The following is an 18,352-nucleotide window of genomic DNA, read 5'->3' on the forward strand; positions in this document are numbered from 1 at the left end:
TTTGCAGTAAGTTGGAGAGAGGGTTGGCTATCTTGCTGAAGTCCTTGATAAACCTCCTGTAAAATCCTGCCAATCTATCTAACATCCGGTCCATGGATGGTAAGGGAAAATGGTCTTTCCTGGTGGCCTGGTTTAGTCTTCTATAATCAATGCAGACCCTCTAGCTATTCTGAATACGAGTAGGAATTAACTCATTCTTCTCGTTCTTGACCACGGTGATCCCAGATCTCTTGGTCCAACTTCTTAGTTTTCGGTTTCAAACGATTTGGATAGGGAGGAAGGGGAGAATAACATGAAGAAGAATTAGAAGATACTAACCTGGAGTCATTGGTAGGTGTAGGTGTCTCAGATGTACATGGTATTGGTTCGCCTGATCCTCCACTGTTATCAATAGGTGCAAATTCATTTTCCTCATCTTCATTCTCTTGGGCTTCCTCAAGTCCTCGTACCTGCGAAAATTTACCTACGAAGTTCTTCGTGTGTAAATTATCTACGAAACTTGTCGTAGATAATTACCTATGAAACTTTTCGTAGATAACGTTATAATATTAAAAAAAAATATAAATAATTTTAATTTCTAAAAATTATCATTATATATTTGTCAGGACTTACGTCTAAACTTCACTTGTAAACAATGCAGTAGACAATTTTGTCTACTTAACATATTCTAGAATTAGAAAATATAGTAGTTTATCACAGACAAGAGAAGTGATGCCTAGACATAAAATTTGGACTCCACCTGTAGATCCTACAAACATTCCAACATTCAAATAACACCTTCAAATATAAAACAACATAGTTATCCAAAGGTTTAGCACCATTCATATCATCACATCAAAACTATAAAACTACAAATATAAAATAAAGTAGATAACACAAATTAAGAAACTAACAAATAAGCTACATAGGTCAAGTCCTACAATTTAAAAACTAACTAATGTTACCCCTAGTTCAACAAGTCCTACAATTACAAACCTAACTAATAATCTGCATAATGAGAAGAGTTTTGCCCATGTTGGTGGTCCCTCTCCCGAGCATCATCTTGGTTTTGATCCTCATTTTGTGGTTGTTCATTGACGTCTTGCAAAATGGTTTGCGCGGCGGAAGGAAGAAGAGGGAGAACAACAGTTACTAGGGATTCTAATTTTCTCTGCAGTTGTTGATTCTCCTCTCTAGATTGACGAAACTCCTCCCTAAATTGACGAATTTCTTCTTCTAACCTTAGAATCTTTTGTGAATCCATACTTGTAGAATTGGATGGTTGTTGTATGAAGGCTTCCCAACAAAGATAATTTTCATTCAGTTTTCCAACACCATATACTCGTCCCTTAGGATTTTTGCCACCAGCAGCAACTAACCAACTTTTTTTCCTTAACTTCTCTTCCTCACTAGGGTCCAATGGAGATATTTCTTCTCATTCACCACAGTTTGAAATTCCTCCAGTTATTCAAAATAGACATGTTATATAATGACAAATCTTTATATTTAAAAAGGAGGAAAGATCTAAGTTAGAGAAATTACATATGTTTGTTTAGATCTGTGATCTACAAAATCATCGGTATTCTTGCGAACATAAGTATGGTGGAAAAGCTCATCAAAATGTATAGGACGACCCAATTGTTCTGCCTATAACCAAAACTATTAATCATGATAAAATAGTAATCAACTTATATAACAGAATTTTTTAGTGTACATACCATGCGAAGGGCGTGCTCATGGATGGTGATTGAGCCACTTGTGTGCAAACATCCACCCTTCTTAGATGCTTGATTCTTTTGATTAGGAGCACTCTTTGATCAAAACTCGGGTTGGTTCCACTTAGCAAGCAAACTGTTCCATACTCTATGAAACATTCAGTGAGGTTTTTTCCCAGTTTTTCTTGCTTCCATGAAGATTTTAGAAAGTCTATGAGAGGCCTTTGTGTTGATAATCTTTCTAATCTTCTCCTCATGTTCAGGTCTCCAAGTAACCTTTCTCTACATTAAGAGATAATATAGTTGTTAAGATAATGATTATTATAGTAAACAATATATGCAAAGAAATTAAATATGCTTAATTGAAATCTAGTAAAGGGTAGGTTACAAATATAAACTTACCTTGAACCTTTGGAAGAAGATCTCCTTCTCTTCATCTAACATTGCACCCCAAGTTAACCATGGCTCAACATATTGTTGCTTAATTGTCTTTGTGATTTCCTTGGAGACAACTCTACTTGGGTAAAACCTAAAAATATAAACACATTATGGAAAAATATGATGTCAATATGAAAAAAACCATATAATATAAAAGAAAAACTGATTTCAACTAGTGTTGATTATTACCCATCATTAAAAGGTTCAATAATTTCAAGCCTTGCACCAACAGGAGGGTCATCGTCTTCATTTATGGATGGTTCACCTGCTTCTTCGGTAGACATGTGTAGGTCTTCTTGAAGTACATTATGAATAGATCGAGTGGGTATTGAGGTTGGTGTATCATTTTGTTGAGAGGGGGAAGATAATGATGTCAATCTAGCACCAACACATTGGGAAGCCATAGATGACGGTGTAGGTTCATTAACATAAGGTTGCACAGGTTGAATAATGGGGGGTTGAGAAGGTATGGGTTGGTCAATTGAGGGTTAGGAAGGGGTAGATTTGGCTATTGATGGTTGGGAAGTAATTGGTACAACATTTGCAGTTGTAGAAGGATTTTGTTGATCAACAGGGGATTCAAGTATAGGTGCTTTATGTGATGGTAATCTAAGAACATATTTTGGTCGTCTTCCCTTCATTGTCCCCTTTCTCCCCTTTTTGGCAATAGGCAAAGATGGTTCAGGAATGTCTTTATTGCATTCTGATGACATATCTACAACTGCAAAGAAAAACATATATAAATTAGTTGCACTGCATTAGAAATGTCAGTAAATTATCCACTCAAATTCTTATAAAATGTGTATTGTAATAATCTCGTCCTTCAATCGGACAACAACACCAATTAAGACCCCATTTCAGTTTAAAGACTGCATGTCAAGATGTATTAATCCTTGATACAAGAAGAACATAATTAATCCTTGATTAGAAGATCTTTAATAACTAATTATGGATAAATCCTTATCTTTAAGATGTATTATTGTGATAGACCGAACACATTGTGTTCTGTTATTCCTTTAATTACTATAGAAGGGAAAAAAAGGAGTATTGAACACATATTGAGGAAAGAAGTCCCACACACATCACTGCACCAAGCCTAGACAAGAACATAGTTCATGCCATCCGTAAATAGAGAAAAAGAAGAGAAGCAAAGGAAAACACCAACTTACATATTGAGTTTCAAAAGAAAAGTTCTGAAAAACGAATGCTACACTGTAATTATATATTAATTACCCAAAATAGTTGAGGATGTTGATTATTTGATCTGCTAAGTCTTCAGCAAAAGGAACACATCCTCACAACAAATTGTAGTTGCTCCCAACTACAAGAACTCTTGTTGAAGTTCCAGAGGAAAATCTATGTAAATAACAATATTCAGTTCTAAATGCAATAAAGAACCCATTCAAATTTATCAACTTACAAACATCATGTCCGGGAGGACTAATATGATAAATGCAAAAGTTGTGAAGCAATAAAGAAGCTGCCTCTGGACAGAAAAACAATCCTTGGAAAAAATAGGTAATCCTTAAACAAGTGGAACAATGTAAAAGAAAATAAATTGGCAGTGCTTACAGTTTGGTGCTAAATCCGGATAGGTGATCAGAGTTGGTTTGTCAGGATCCTTATAGACTATGACAGACACAGAACCACAGCCAGTTCGAATGTGATGCTCCTAAAAGGAAATCCAAAATGAATGGTGGAATGAGAAAAGGGTACAAAAATCCAAGTTGGAACTTTTAATTAAATATCATATCCTTACATGAGAAAAGTGTTCAAAAAATAGTTTAAAAAATCATATCAAACTACTGAATGCAGATCCTCTTTCTTGAATTAAGCAAAACATATAGATATAAATAGTTTTATGTGATTCCAATGCTTTCTATATATTGCATAAGAATGGAATATTTATTAGATAGAAACTAATATAACTAAAAAAAGAAAACTTCTTCACATAATTTCAGACACATGAATGAAACATTTTCCATAATTAGATACAAAAATACACTATATCTATATGTCTATGTAGTGTAGGTATGTATGATGGTGTCAGATTTGGCCCTGGCTAAGTATATTTACTGAAAATTCAATCATGAATATATGTGATGACAATTAAAATCAACACATCCATGGCTATAAAAGGGTGCATATCATCATCACTATTTACCATTTTTAATTTTGTTGTTAACCTACTGGAATCTTTCACTGAGAGAAAATTTCAGTGTAGATAGTGAAACTAGTGGAATCTTAGCACAAATCATTGCTTCTTTTTCTGCTTCTGCTACTGATCAGAGAATATCAGAACTCCACCATATGATTTCTTGCAACTAACCTACCATTTGTCGTTATATGAGAGAAAATTTCAGTGTAGATAGTGAAACTAGTGGAATCTTAGCACAAATCATTGCTTCTTTTTCTGCTTCTGCTACTGATCAGAGAATATCAGAACTCCACCATATGATTTCTTGCAACTAACCTACCATTTGTCGTTATATTTATGAGTTTTTCTGTTTTCCATTACTGTTCTTATAGTTTTTTTATTGTTCTCAGTTCAACCCTCTAATCCAAAATGAATGGTGGAATGAGAAAAGGGTACAAAAGTTGAAGTTCGAATGGGAAAAAGTTTGTCAGCATAATTAGCATATCTAATTAGGTGAATATATGATATAGTTGTAACTTGAAATGATTAGGCAGTAGGAATGGAAGTCTTAAAAATCTGCTAGAATTATTGGATGAAACTGTTAAATTAGAATGCAAACCAGTAGAGACACATATTGCACAAAATCACAAAGTTAGAGAATTAATTGTATGATGTAGGCACCCCATAATATCAAAGTCCCTCTCACTACCCCACTTCTACCATTTCTAATTAAAGGTACCACTCACAACTGTTTGTAATAACCATAAATGCTCTTCCTTTAATTACCTAATCTCTCCCCTACAATATACTTCTAAGGTCCATTTGGTAGAGTAGAAAAATAAAGTGGGTGAAACTAAAATATGCAGATGGAAATAAGAAAGAAATAACGAGAAAAGTAAAGATATTGGGTTGAAGGGAAATAGAAAAGAAATAATGAGATAAATAGATAGATTAATAGAAATAAATGAGATATAGAGCAAAAAAAACTCTAGTGAAACACACTAACTTTCTAATTCTCTCATTCCTTTTTCTATTATACCAAACAAACCTAATTTTATCCATCCCACCCATTTCCAGTCCCTCCCCTCCAGCTTTGGAACCTATTGGTCCCCAACTCATGCAGAAAAGTATCTTCATTGGTCGTGATCTCGTCCGTAAGAGAAATAAAGGTCTCCAAACGGGTACATACACACTGACGTAGTGTGTATTTTCTTGTAAAGCCACAACAAAGCCACAACAATTATATCCTTCTTTACCAAGAGCATATAAATCACATTTTTCAGCACATGGATTAAGTTTAGGCCTAAAATTTACTATGTACATAAACAAAGATAATACAACCATATTGTTTTGGTTAAGAGAATTGAAGCTGTCTATAGTTGTCAACAGAATCAGCACAGAAGTACGATTATATTAACTAATAAATATGATGCTAGTAAACGTGATAAGCCAAACAAGTTCAGCAAGACCATTCTATTGAAGAATGTTAGGATAACCATATTAGAACTGAAGTCCTATTTTATTTAAAATTGTTGAGGGCAACTATTAAAGCTCGAATTGTGTCTCAAGCTTCAGCCTTTGATCTAAGTACTCAGAAAGCGTACGGAAAATGGTCAAGCTCAAATCATAAAGAGGTGGTTGTCATCTGTTGGTCACATGATTGTACTATGACTAACCAACAAATCATATTATTCTGTAAATCAAACTATAGCACATAAAACACATAAAGACCATTTAATCAGTATAGTCTAGACTTACTAAAGTATATGTTTAACGACCCTAAACTAGAATGGAAGACACAGATATACTGTTGTAAATTAACACAAAGATACACGGTCTCCTTTTACCGAAAATTATTGTTTTATCATTGATCAACATGAAATAGAGATGACAAAGATATAAAATATTAGAAATGCTTTAAATTTTGAAGTCTAATTTAGTTGAAGTTCATGATTCTATTATCAAAATTGAGGAGGGATGTTTTGGCATGAAAGACTGGGGTCTTATCAACTTGAAGTCATTAAGATTTTTTTTTAACTGTTGGTAGTGAAAGATGAATCTGTACTAAAAAGAAATGAGAGAAGTCTTGTATCAATCTTCTTAGAAAAAAATAAGTACAATGTATCATTGTTCAACCCTCATCTAAAAGTACTTAATAAAAGCCATAAGTTTAACACACAAAAGGCAAATCTAACAAAAAAATTTCCAAATAGAAAGTGGTACACATCATTGATCTAATTATTGTACGCCTATTCAGAACTATCATCATTCAATTCCATTTCTTAATTGTCTTCTTCTGACTCGTGATCATCAAATTCCCCTTCATGATCTTCTTCTTCCAAATCAAAGTCTTGAATTTCCTCTTCTTCCGTGTCTTCTTCTATGGCTTCATCTTCTACTTCAACACCATTTTCTGAATATTGGAAGCCTAAAATAGGTTCAACTTCTATGATTTCATTGACGTGTGAAACTTGGTCTTCTTGGTAAGGCATATCATCATCTACATCAGTAGCTTCTATGCGACCTCTAGGTTTTGTCTTGATTACAGCACACCAGCCACGTTTATCTATTCGAGATGGTGGATATGAGACATAGTATACTTGCCTTACATTGTGAGCAATTATAAATGGATCATACGACACATATCTTTTATCCATCCGAATATCGACAACATGGTATTTAAAGTCCACTCTTGTACCTCTTCGTGATGGATCAAACTAGTCACAATAAAATACAAATACTTTCTTGGGAGTGCTTGAAGTATTGTACTCTATCTCGTAAATGTGTTTAATGATCCCATAGAAATCATCTTCACCTCCGTCTGTAAGTCCTTTTACATAAACCCCACTATTTATTGTCTTTTTACCTTGACTCCATGCATCAGTGTGGCACTTATACCCATTGACATATAACGTGTGGCATTGCTTAATCTCGATAAGAGGACCTAGTGATAAATCTCTCAAGTGTTGGTTTGTCACATTTAAAGGCTCATTGTAAACCTACAGTACAACACAAACTCAATGTCTTATTTTATTTATTAAACATTGAAAGTGTAATTTAATTATCAAGTACATACTTGATTCTTGAACCATCTAGGAAAATCAGCATGTACACGACTAGAAGTAGTTGAGTCAGGTATTTCCTGAGATTGAAGGAATGACCTATTCAAATAAGTCATTAAGAAGGTTAATTTAATAAAAGAATTAACTCAATTATAACAATGAAATTGGTAGTTGTAAAATATTTACTCGAGGTATGGTTTCACTTCTTGGCAATTGATCAACACATGAACGTGGACCGAATCATATTCTCTTTGTGTTAACTAATGAATTGATGGCTTGCCAGAAGGACGACTTGGTTGGTTGAAGATGGAAAATGATGGTTGATTGGTTTCAACTCCCATTTCATTTCTACTACTTCGCAATGACAACATATAACCTTTGAAATAGTGGGAACAAAAATAAGTTGTTTCTCGGTGTATGTAAGATGCACATATCGATCCTTCAACCCTTGCCCTATTTTTGATTGATCGCTTAGAATCTCCCATAAATCTATAAAAAAAATTGTTTCTTGGTCATGCTTTGTAATTATTAAATAAATGCATTTTATATGAAATACATTGATCATATATTACCTTTCAAAGGGATACATCCACCTATATTGCACTGGGCCACCAAGTCTAGCTTCATATGCAAGATGAACTGGGAGATGTTCCATTGAATCAAAGAATGCAGCGGGAAATACTCCCTCCAACTTGCAAAGAATTAGTGGAATGTTTTCTTCCATTGTAACCAAATCGTCATACCTCAATATCGTAGAGCATAAGTCTTTAAAGAAATGACTTATTTCGATTAGGGGATTTAAAACATGTGTTGGCAATGTACTAAATGCAATAGGAAGTAAGCATTCCATGAACACATGACAATCATGACTTTTCATCCCATGTATCCTTCCCTTTTCAACATCAGCACATCTTGCCAAGTTTGATGAATAACCATCAGGCACCCTGAGTTCTTTTATCCAACGACAAACTAATTTTGCTTCCTCTATAGTTAAAGAGTAATTGGCTTTAGGCTTAAACATTTTTCCATTAGCTAGCAGTTTCATCTCTAAGTCAGGGCGACTACAATACAAAGCAAGATCCATCCTTGCTTTCTCATTGTGTTTTCTTTTACCAGTAACATTCATGACCGTGTTCAATATATTGTCAAAGAAATTTTTTTCTATGTGCATGACATCTAGGTTGTGTCGTAAAAGATTATCTTTCCAATAAGGAAGATTCCAAAATATAATTTTTTTTCTTCCAATTATGAACCTCGCCATATCCTCGTAATTTCGACAAACGAGGATTTTCTATGGCCATTGGTAAATCCCTTACTCTTCCCCAAACCAAGTCAGATGTCATTGTAGTTAGTGGGCCATCAGTTTCAACTTTCCCTTTTAAGAAGGCTTTTTTATTCTTTCTAAAGGCATGATCACTAGGTAAAAACCTACGATGTGAGTCAAACCAACAATTTCCACCATTTTCTAATGTAAAGGCTTTTGAATGCTCCATACAATGTGGACATACCAATTTACCTTGAGTACCCCAGCCAGACAACATCCCATATGCAGGGAAATCATTTATAGTCCACATTAAACTAGCTCTCATGATAAAGTTCTTCTTTCTTGAAATATCATATGTTTCTACACCATCCCACAACTTCTTTAGATCATCCACCAAAGGTTTGAGATACACATCAATTCCTGCCTTTGGATTGCGTGGTCCATGTATTAGACAACTTAAGAACATAAATGGCTTTGTCATGCACATTTTAGGAGGAAGATTGTATGGGGTGACAATTACTGGCCAACAAGAATAAGGGATTGTTGATTGAATGAATAGGTTAAATCCATCAGAGCATAAACCCAAGCGTACATTGCGTGGATCAACTGCAAAGTCTGGATGTACCCGATCAACATGCTTCCAAGCTTCACCATCTGAGGGATGACGTAACACGCCTGAGCTACTTCTAATTTCACGATGTCAAGACATTTGACTAGCATTTTCCATTGATGCAAACAGTCTCTGCAACCTTGGAATTATAGGTAAATAGAACATTGTTTTCACTAGAACAAGTTTTTTTGTGTTTGCTCCTGTGCTCCGATCATGATACCTTGGCATATCACAAAATTTGCAACATATAAGTGCTCCATCATTTTCCCCATATTCATTGTTGTAAAACAACATGCAACCTTGTATACAACAATCAATCCTTCTAGCAGTCAATCGAAGCTTTGGTTCTAATCGTTTAGCATCATAGTAATTTTTAGGTAAAGCTTTATTCATTGGTGTTACATCTTGAAGCATTTTTGCTATAAAATCTAGACATTCGTAAGGGACATTCCAATTCGACTTGCATGCTAAAAGTCTAACACAAATTGATAATTTAGACTCTGATGATCCTTCAAATAATGGTTCATTTGACTCGACTAACAAATTATAAAATCGTTGAGTTGCTTCATTCGGAGGCTCTTCGAAGTTTGTTTTTGGTATTTCAAATGACCCATGTTGTCCAAGAGCATCACACAACATCTCATGCATCGAGTTAAATGTTTGTCCTTCAGTCACATGTATACCACTTCCTGAAGCATCGTCAACATGATGGGAAATATTCTTTATGGCTTCCCCGTGATCAATCCAAATAAAGTAGTCAGGCATAAAGCCATGCTTGTAGAGATTGAGCTTGATTGTTTGAACATCAAAAATCCTTGTACACTCACATTTAATGCATGGGCATTTAAGTTGTCTTTCATTAACATAACTTTCTTGTTGACAAGCTATTTCGATAAACTCTTCAACCCCAGCTACGAAAGTAGGTTTCAAACCTCTTCTACCTTTATACACCCTATCATACATCCAATCACGACTTGAAGGAAATGAAGTCATGATCTGTGTATTTAAAGAAGTTACGTATATATTAGATCACAATGTTCAAATCATTCCCTACACATTTGAATATCTTTATGTTAACTATCTTTATGCTAATCATCAATAATTAGCATCGTTATAGTATAACATAAACCTCTAAGAACCTAAGGATGGATTTCTTTTTAGAAAATATTAACAAAAGATGAAATAACTTGTCAAAAAATAAATTAAAATGGATATTGATTGTTGAAATTTGAACTGCAACAAGTCGCAGGATCATTAAAACTTCCTGGAAGGTTAACTTTTACATGTTTTTCAGACACACTACTTTGATCATTCTGTTCTATAACAATATAGTTGTGTAAATAATTCTGCAATTACTATTTTAGCTAGTCTTATGTTGTTTGTTCTGTTTTACTAAGATGATTCTAAGATTCTGTTTTGTTTTTGTAAATACTTGCAGATTTGGTTTTGATTGATGAATTTGGACATGCTTAGTGGTTGTTTTTGGTTGATTTTAGTAGTGTTGGGTTTGTTTTAATTTATAGGTTCATTCTAGTTGTTAACTACTATAATAGTTTAACTTCTTGGGTTGTAAATTGGACAAATTTTAGTCTATAGGTGGTATTTTGAATTTGTCATTATTTTCAGTAGTTACCTTAAATTCTACTCTCAGTTTTCTGTTTAAACTTGTATGAATTAGTTTAGATAGATTACAACTTTTGTTCCATGCTTAGATTATTTTGCTATTTTTGTTGTTTAAAAAAATTGCATTTCTAGGTTCTTATAATCAGATTTTCTTTTTGTTCTTGTTTTTGATATCATACTTTATTTTTACCTTTCTGTTATTGTTTTAGTTGCTTAGTATTTCCATTTCTTAGTTTAGTTCAATTCTTAGTTTTAGCCTATTTTAGAATAGTCTTAGGGTGCTATTTTAGGTTTTCAGTAGTCAAATTCTGATTTTCTTGTAGAATTTGATTTTTGAGTTGATTTGTAGCTTTCTTTATTTCTTTTAAACTTTAATACATTTTACCTCTATTTTTATTGATCATTACATACTTGAATAATTCCCATTTTACTAGTTTTAGTTCTTGAATTGTAGGTGATAGATCGAGTGTCTAATTTGAGTGGATAGCTTTCTAGTCATATTTGTATAGTTCCAAATATAGCCTAACTTGGACAATTTTCCCTTACACCCGTTTTTGAGCCTATTTTTAACTTTTATTATGAATTTTTAGCTTATTAGCACCTTGGACCCGTAAAACCATGTTTATACATTATTATACAATTGTGAGGTGAATTAGGCTGAGTTATGGGACATTGTTGAGTTCAAGTGTGAGGGTATTATTGATAAAGAGGAATATGTGACTGACTTGGTTACTGAAATATCTTGTGAATCAGTGAAAAATGAGAGAAAAAACTAGAACAAAATGAGAAAATTCTGGTGAAGAAGAAAAATAAGAAAAAGATGGAGAAGTGGAAAAAAATGAAAACAAAAGAAAGTGAAGATAAGAGGTGATGAGAGCAGAGAAAATAAGTGTGCTAGATTTTGTTCTACACTTGAACTCGTATTATCCCACCTACATTCATCTCACTTGTCTTAATTAGTGTTAATTAGCTCTTTTTAAGTCATTTTTAGTGTAAGTGTTAATTAGTTTTGGATCGTAGTAGTTTAGCCTAGTTGTTAGTTGTTTAGCTTCAATAACCTATACTAGAATAATGTAGTCTAGTATTGGTCATAACATTTACTAATTTCAGCATCCTAGTTTTAGAATCAATTTGAGTAGCTAGTTACTCTTAGTTTCTATTTTTTATTTTGTTTAGTTCTATAATTCTGCTCCATTAGGCTAGTTATAGTATTTTTACATCTTAGCTTAGTTTAGTATAGCACAAACTGATTTCTAGTTAGCTTATAGTATTTTTACTTTGTATGCATTTGGAGAGTTTTATTGTGTCATAAATCTGCTTTAGAATAGGTAAATTGTAGGTGTTGGTTTGTAGTTTTTAGCAAGTTTAGTCTAGTTAGTGACCTACCTTAGTCTAGTTTGAGTACTTTTGAATAAATAGTGTTTCTAACCAGCAAGTTTACGTATCTATATCAGATTCAACCAAAAATACACAGTCATCATAGCAAAACAAAAAGCTATAAAAGATTAAATTGTATATAAGATAAACCAAGCATTTACCTTAATTTATCTCACACTCAAGCAATTAATGTCATGAAGGTCTCTTCAAATCTAAACCTTGATCACCCAAATCTACATAAGCACATTTTAATTAGAAACACAAGATAACAAACCTAGAACCAAGAGATTACGAACTTTGTGAGTTTTAAGTAGTGAGTTTTAGAAGTTCTTTTACAACTCAGGTTTTGAGTCTTCCTTTGATCACTTTTAATTAATTAGGACTTCTATGGATGGTTCTAGTTTATGTTTTAGGTGTCTTTTACAGATTATGTATTTTTTCTCCCTCATCATTTTAACTTTCATGATGTTTTTATATGTAAAAAATTTTGATTTAAGTGTGAAAGTGAAGCCAATTTGATAAAGCATAATTGAGTAGTTGTGTGTGATTTGATTTTTTGTTAGTTAGTACATCATTTCATGCAAAAGTGGTGTCGCATTTTTAGCACTAATTGATGTTTTGTCTCAACTTTTTAAAAGCTTAAACATCACATGTAGAGTACGTTCCTTTTTTGACACAAGATATGATTTAAAGAAGCTTTCTAAATAAGAGCTTATTTGTCTCAAAAGATTAAAAGACAATAAAATGAACAAACTTCCAAAGCAATTGAAGTAGATTACCTGTTGTCTCATCATTCACAGTCTCATAGGAAGAGCCACCTATGGCATAAGAGAACCCCACTCCAACTGGTGTCTCCAAATACAAAATGTTTGCCTCTGCATTACAATGTAACTCTTATCAAATAGGAGCAATTCTTGCACTTATAATGGAATGAACAGTTTCTCAATGGATTACCTATGTTCTAATTGTACTCGTTTCTAATCAGAACTTTCTTGTTTGGTCTGAAAGCTCCATTTTCAGATAATGCACCCACTCCAAGAGAAGAACACCTGAGTCTTGTACAAAAAAGAAATTAGCTTCGTCCCTCAGTAAGCATGGCATATTATAAATCAAAGGCACGCAGATGAAAGATTCAAGGGAGGGAATGGAAAACCCTAAACCCATCACTTATTTACGAGGATTATTCACAAAGCCACCAACATACATCCCAAAATGTAAAACCCTAAACCCATCTCTTACAATTTTTTTCCCAATTCGCGGAGGGTTTTCTGACAAGGGTTTTGCTTTGTGAACGATGAAGGTCGGGACACGTTTTTGCCACAGAGTCACTGCGTGGGTTGACGATGGAGGTCGGCGACGATGAAGCGCGACGATGAAGCGCGACGATGAAGGGCGACGATGACACTGTGTTTCGCTGCGACGATGACACTACGCTGCGTCTGCGTGATGGAGGCTCACTATCGCTGCGACGATGCACTACACTGATGGAGGTTGAAGTGATGATGGGCGCTGATGGAGGTTGAAGTGATGATGGGCGCTGATGGAGGTTGAAGTGATGATGGGCGTTGATGGAGGGAGAGTGTTGGTTTCGATGGGCGTTGATGGAGGGAGAGTGTTGGTTTCGAGAGTGAGTGAGAGTGGAGTGGAGGGTTCGAGAATTAGTGAGAGGAGTGGAGGTTTCGATAGTGAGTCAGAGTGGAGTGGAGTGAATATTTTGGCTGAACGTAATATTTTATTTTTAATAAAAAATAATTTAAATTTTACATATGAAATATGTTCGTAGGTAACATTTTGAAAAAAAAAATTTATATATTTTTTTATAATATTAGTTATCTACGCAGACTTTTATAGGTAATGCTTTGTAGAAAAGTTTTCTACCAAAGTCAGACATGATTACCTACGAAACTTCCGTACGTAATTTATTTTTCTGTTACCCACGAATGTATACATTATCTACGCCTACCTTTCATAGATAAAATAAAATTATCTACGAAATATTTTTCGTAGATAAATTTTCCTAGATAATAGCCAGTTTTCTTGTAGTGAACCCTCTCGAATTCTCGCTTAGGCGAGACTCACTCGGCTAAGCGAGACGACCTCTCGCCCAAACCCATAATCATCCGCATGAGCGATAACCTCGAGTAAGGTAAGAATATGAGTCCCTGCATGTCTCGCCTAGGCGAGCCCGGCTCGCCTGAGCGAGAATTGCAGGTTTTGGGACTGTTTTACGCACACAAGCACTGCACTAGAAACCCAAAACGCTCCCTAAACACACCAATTCAATTTGACAACCTTACACTCACAGAACAGCAAAGTATAAACGCAATAGAGACTCCCACTCCCAATTTTCGTACCATAACAGTATACACAACACAGAATAGCCATCATGATCATCAAATTAAATGCAATTTTCAATAAAATAGTACCCAATCACCCCACCCCGAATTCACCCCAAGATCAACTCGAATTCTATGGCAATAGGTCATCAATCTCATATAATCAAACCAAAAACTTAACAATACGGGTTCGGCTCCCCTAACCTGAAAGTTGTGCCCCCTTTCTGCTAGGTTTTCTCCACCCTTTCCTATTCAGCCCACAACTAATTTTTAACCTTACCAATACCAAATCAAAGCTAAACCAACACACTAATAGCACACATAGGATTCGAACCCAAGTCCTCACACACAATTAAAGTACTCACAACCACTTGAGCTAGTACTTTTCCACGTCATACCCATTAGAATTTAATGTCATAAATACACTACCTTCCCCGCATTTATTAATTAATTAATTATTTAATTAATTAAATTTTGTGGATCTTACAAAACCAACAACGATATATGAAGACAATAGTGCATGCATTGCTCAATTGAAAGAAGGATATATTAAAGGAGACAGAACAAAACATATTCTTCCAAAATTCTTTTTCACTCAAGATCTCCAAAGAAATGGTGATGTAGAGATCCAAAAGATTCGTGCATGTGAAAATCTAACTGATTTATTTACAAAGTTTTTGCCAAGGAGAACTTTTGAGCAATTGGTTCACAAGATTGGACTCCGCCATCTTAATGATTTATATAAAATGATGTACTCTTTTTCCTTCACTAGGTTTTTATCCCAAAGGGTTTTTCCTAGTAAGGTTTTAATGAGGCACATTCTTTATCAATGGACACCAGAGGGGGAGTGTTATGAATTAATGGTCGTCCTTTGATTTATAACAATTAATCATATGATTGATAATCACATTATTCATTACTCTTTATGTAATATTTTGTATTTACTATTTGATTTCATATCCTTTTTGGGTTACCATGTTGTATCTATAAATAGGACCCATCCTATCAGTAATAAGACACACATACAAATAGAAGTTGCTCCCTACTCTCTCATTCTCTATTCTTCCTCTCCTTTGTCTCTCTCTTATTACCTTTATTTTATAACCATTACAAAATTTTACTTTATCTTAAAAATAATTAAAAATTATCATTATATAAGTTTGATTTATCGTAGAAAAAAATATGAAAATGTATAAATCAAAGTAACATATTTTAATAAAAAAAAATATTTAAAAGATAATGTCATAAAAAAAATTATAATTAAAAATTACTTTTTAAACCTTATTTTAAAACAATTTTGAAATTTTCGTTATTAATTATTTTTGTAAAAATAATTTGAAAAGTCATATTTTTACATCATTTTCATAATTAAGTTGCGGACATAATTGTAATTTTGATATCACCCTCAAACCAAGACATAACAGAGATGATTTAAAAATAGAAGAATTTCCCTCTTCCTTCCCCCGTCTCTCCCTCAAGGTTGATTGGATGACGAGGGAGAGGATGACATCAAGTGGATTACAGTGTGAAGTTTGTGTTGTTCACTTTAAGTGGATTAAAGGTGAAAGTGGGTGGATTAAGAGTAAAGTTTGTTAAAGTTTGTGAGTGATTTGATGGATGTGATAGACTAAAAATTATATTTAAATCATAAAAAAATAAGATTACCAAATTGCAATTTATTTTAAAAATAATTAAAGAATATCATTATATAAGTTTGATTTATCGTAGAAAAAATATGAAAATGTGTAAATGAAAGTAACATATTTTAATAAAAAAATATTTAAAAGATAATGTAATAAAAAAATTTCTAATTAAAAATTACTTTTTAAACCTTATTTTATAACAATTTTCAAATTTTTGTTATTAATTATTTTTGTAAAAATAATTTGAAAAGTCATATTTTTACGTCATTTTCATAATTAAGTTGCGGACATAATTGTAATTTTGATATCACTCTCAAACCAAGACATATGATTTAAAAATAGAAGAATATCCCTCTACCTCCTCCTCTCTCCCTCAAGGTTGATTGAATGGAGAGGGAGAAGATGGCATCAAGTGGATACATTGTGAAGTTTGTGTTATTCACTTTAAGTGGATTAAAGGAGAAGGTGGATGGATTAAGAGTAAAGTTTGTTAAAGTTTATGAGTGATTTGACGGTTGTGATAGATTAAAAATTATATTTAAATCAAAGAAAAACAAGATTACCAAATTGCACTTTATTTTATAACAATTTTTAAATTTTCGTTATTAATTATTTTTGTAAAAGTAATTTGAAAATTCATATTTTTATATCATTTTCATAATTAAGTTGAAAAATAAATTGCGGACATAATTATAATCTTGATATCACCCTCAAACCAAGACATAACATAGATGATTTAAAAATAGAAGAACTTTCCTCTTCCTTCCCCTCTCTCTCCCTCAAGGTTGATCGGATGGAAAGGGAGAGGATGACATCAAGTGGATTACAGTGTGATGTTTTTGTTGTTAACTTTAAGTGGATTAAAGGTGAAAGTGGGTGGATTTAGAGTAAAGTTTGTTGAAGTTTGTGAGTGATTTGATGGATGTGATAGATTAAAAATTATATTTAAATGATAAAAAAAACAAGATTACCAAATTGTAATTTATTTTAAAAATAATTAAAAATTATCATTATATAAGTTTAATTTATCGTAGAAAAAATATGAAAATTTATAAATGTAAGTATAATATTTTAATAAAAAAATAATTTAAAAGATAATGTAATAAAAAAATTTATAATTAAAAATTACTTTTTAAACTTTATTTTATAACAATTTTTAAATTTTCGTTATTTTTACATCGTTTTGATAATTATGCTAAAAAATAAATTGCAGACATAATTGTAATCTTGATATCACCCTCAAACCATTGCATAACAGACATGATTGAAATATAGAGGAATTTCCCTCTTGCTTCCCCTCTTTCTTCCTCATCGTTGATTGGAGGTAGAGAGATAAGATGAATTCAAGTGGATTAGAGTGTGAAGCTTATTTTGTTCACTTTAAGTGGATTAAAGGTGAAAGTGGGTGGATTTAGAGTAAAGTTTGTTGAAGTTTGTGAGTCATTTGATGGATGTGATTAAAAATTATATTTAAATCATAAAAAAAACAAGATTACTAAATTGTACTTTATTTTAAAAATAATTATAAATTATCATTATATAAGGTTGATTTATTGTAGAAAAAATATGAAAATGTATAATGGAAAGTAAAAAATTTTAATAAAAAAATATTTAAAAGATAATGTAATAAAAAATTTTGTAATTAAAAATTTCTTTTTAAAACTTATTTTATAAAATCTTCAAATTTTCGTTATTAATTATTTTTGTAAAATTAATTTAAAAAGTCATATTTATACATCATTTTAATAATTACGCTGAAAAATAAATTGCATTGACATAATTGTAATTTTGATATCTGCAGTAGATCTTCCTCATCTACATTCTTTGACACTTGATCTTGCAATTTTGGGTTAGTTTCATCAAATACAACATGCATAGACTCTTCAATAGTCATCAATCACTTATTATAGACTCTATATGCACGACTTTGTGTAGCATAGCCTAGAAAAACACCTTCATCCGCTTTTGCATCAAATTTGCCAAGACTTTCTTTGCCATTATTTAAGATGAAGCACTTACATCCAAATACTTTTAGGTGACTTAAAATAGGCCTTCTCCCTTTGAAAAGCTCATAAGGGGTTTTCTTCAAAATTGGCCTAATCAACACTCTATTTACGACATAGCAAGCAGTGTTGACTGCATCAGCCCAAAAGTACTTAGGTAGTGAG

The 18,352-nt window shown here is 32.8% G+C and overlaps 2 pseudogenes; both read right to left on the minus strand.

Moving 5' to 3' along the window:
* Positions 1-758: 758 nt before the first annotated feature.
* On the minus strand, positions 759-2,536 carry LOC146885549 (uncharacterized; annotated as a pseudogene).
* A 3,982-nt stretch (positions 2,537-6,518) lies between these two features.
* On the minus strand, positions 6,519-10,297 carry LOC146885550 (uncharacterized; annotated as a pseudogene).
* Between the last annotated feature and the right edge of the window lie 8,055 nt (positions 10,298-18,352).

This window comes from Vigna unguiculata, chromosome 6 (genome assembly GCF_037176805.1).
Source record: "Vigna unguiculata cultivar grain cowpea cultivar isolate G323 ecotype 2 chromosome 6, ASM3717680v1, whole genome shotgun sequence".
NCBI classification, from domain to species: domain Eukaryota; kingdom Viridiplantae; phylum Streptophyta; class Magnoliopsida; order Fabales; family Fabaceae; genus Vigna; species Vigna unguiculata.